This window comes from Grammomys surdaster, unplaced genomic scaffold (genome assembly GCF_004785775.1).
Source record: "Grammomys surdaster isolate TR1022 unplaced genomic scaffold, NIH_TR_1.0 126612, whole genome shotgun sequence".
Taxonomy (NCBI): Eukaryota; Metazoa; Chordata; class Mammalia; order Rodentia; family Muridae; genus Grammomys; species Grammomys surdaster.
The window spans coordinates 209420-211862 of NW_021621401.1; the positions used below are offsets into that span (position 1 = coordinate 209420).

Here is a 2443-nt window from a genome sequence, read left to right on the forward strand (position 1 = left end):
GCGGTAGTGCCTGCCCACTCAAATGCACTCACACACAGGTACAGAAACAGAATACATTTTCTTTTAATTAACTCAAATAATTTATTAGCACACAGAACCCTCCAGAAAAATATTGCTTTGTGGTCTGTTGGGAAGGAGTAAAGGCACTGCATGTACTTGGTGTCTTCAGTGTGCACTTCTAAATCCCAGCCCAGGGGTGCAGCCCTCATTTTCATAGCTGGAGAATATGGTATTGCACCAGGTGGGTGGGGCAGCCCTGCTACTCATTTTCAACACTGAAAGCTCAAGTCATTCCACGGTTTTCACTTTAGTAACTCAACAAAGTGGTGAACTCTCAGTTGTTTAATGTACCCTCTAACCACAGGAGCAGTGCCTAAGGAACCTCGGGTCCCCGTGTCCCTGGTCAGCGATGGAGGACGGGCAGGCCAGGCAGGCATGAGGCACAGTCTTTATTGGGTTCACACCAGGAGTCCATTGGTCTTGAGGACCTCTGTGAACTTGCAGATTTTCTTCTCCACATTCTTTGCTGCCTGTTTCCACAGCCTCAAGAGCTGCTTCTTCTTCCTATAGTGAATCTTGGCCTTTTTCTTCCGTTTCTCCTCCAGAGTGGCTGTCACTGCCTGGTACTTCCACCCGACCTCATGAGCCAGACACCCCAGGTAAGCAAACTTTCTGGTAGGCTTCAGCCGCACAACCTTGAGGGTGACAGGGACCACCATCCGCTTTTTCTTGTCATAGGGTAGAGGGATCCCATCCAACACCTTGAGGTGTTCCAGGGCAGCCTGGCCTCTCTTGGTTTTGTGGGGCAGTATGCCTTTCACAGTGTGTCAAAAGATGCGGCTTGAGGCTTGGAAGTGGTAGGGGCCTCGAGAGGGGTTGGTATTCCTCTGCTTTCGGAGAAAGGCCAAATACTTTAACTTATTTCTGTAGAAATTTCCAGAAATGTTGATGCTCTCACAGTGTACAACCACCACCTTCCGGCCCAGCAGTACCTGCCTAGCCACAATGGCCACCAGGTGGCCCAGAAGCCATCCAATACTAGAACCTGTCCCTCCGCCATCTTCGGTGGCCACCTGGGAAAGCCAGAATACATTTTTTTAAATGAGTAAAAAAAAAAAAAAAAAAAAAAAGCTGCTTGTAAAATGGAGTCTTCCAGGGAAAGGCACAGCCTGGAGACAAAACAGAACAGAAACAAACAAAGCATTGCTTCATACGATATGCAAGCACTTGGAGTAGGACATAGCCTGATTGCAGTTCCTGCGCTACAGAGTGAACTCAGGTTCAGCTTGGGAAACTTAATGGGATTCTATCTCAAAATAAAAAGTAAAAGGGGCGGGGAAGCCTCTTGGCGGTAGAGTGCTTTGCTAACTTGCAGGAGGCTCTGGGTTCAATTACTGCCACAACAAAACCAAACCAAACAACCAAAACCAGATGAATGCTCTCTCAGTTCTAGAGGCCTTAGTTTGCAGGCCAGGCTCAGCAGGGTCAAACTCCCTCTGAGCCCTGCAGATAGGACCCTGCCAGGGCTCTGGGGACATGTTTCTGGAACGAAGTCTCTGGTTAACCAATGTCAATTCATCTTTTTAGCTTTCAGTTTAAAAAGATCAAATCACTATTTATTTACTGTGTGTGTTCACGTGTTTATGTCACAGCACATGCTTGTCACAGGATGACTTGCAGAAGTTGTGAGTCCCAGGATTCAAACTCAGGTCATCCAACTTGGCAGCAAGTACTTTTACCCTCTGAGTTATCTCTTCAGCCCAGTTTTTCATTTTTTTTTCCAGATGGGCTCTCTCTATTATGTAGCTCTGACTGTGTACTGAAACTACCTACATAGACCAGGCTGACCTCAAACTCACGGAGATCCACCTGCCTCTGCCTCCAGAGCGCTGGAATTAAAGGCATGTGCCACCATACCTGGCTTTTCCAGCCCAGTTCGTAACTTTTTATGGTGACATAATCTCAGGCTTAGACGTTACAGAAATAGCATGATGATTTCCCATGTTGGGTTATGAACCAAATGTAGAGTATACTAGTGAGGTGTCTCATCTGCCCCAGAAGATATGGCCATGGCCTGGTATCTTCCATGGTCCTGACACCTTTGAGGATATGCCTGTCAGAATGGGTATCCTCCCGGAATCTTGTGACCTGTGCATTATCTGGCTTGACTTGTTCCTCAGATCTCCTCATGTGACAGCCTTTACCATCTTGCTCCTTTCTGACTGGGGTTGTCAAGGGCTGAGCTCTCTGGTGTGTCATCACAAAGCTATATGTGTAAATTATATTAAATTCAGCCTCACATTCTTAGTTTTACCCGACCACTCAGAGGAACCCTGTACTAGATAGTGTGGACATGAGAAATACATGAGTAGCCTAGTTTCAGGGAGGTCCAGATGTGACCTTTAACCTGAAGCCTGTACGAACTCACTGCTTCACTTGGAGA

The 2443-nt window shown here is 47.0% G+C and overlaps 1 pseudogene; it reads right to left on the reverse strand.

The window, feature by feature from the left end:
• Positions 1-458: 458 nt before the first annotated feature.
• On the reverse strand, positions 459-1060 carry LOC114615288 (annotated as a pseudogene).
• Between the last annotated feature and the right edge of the window lie 1383 nt (positions 1061-2443).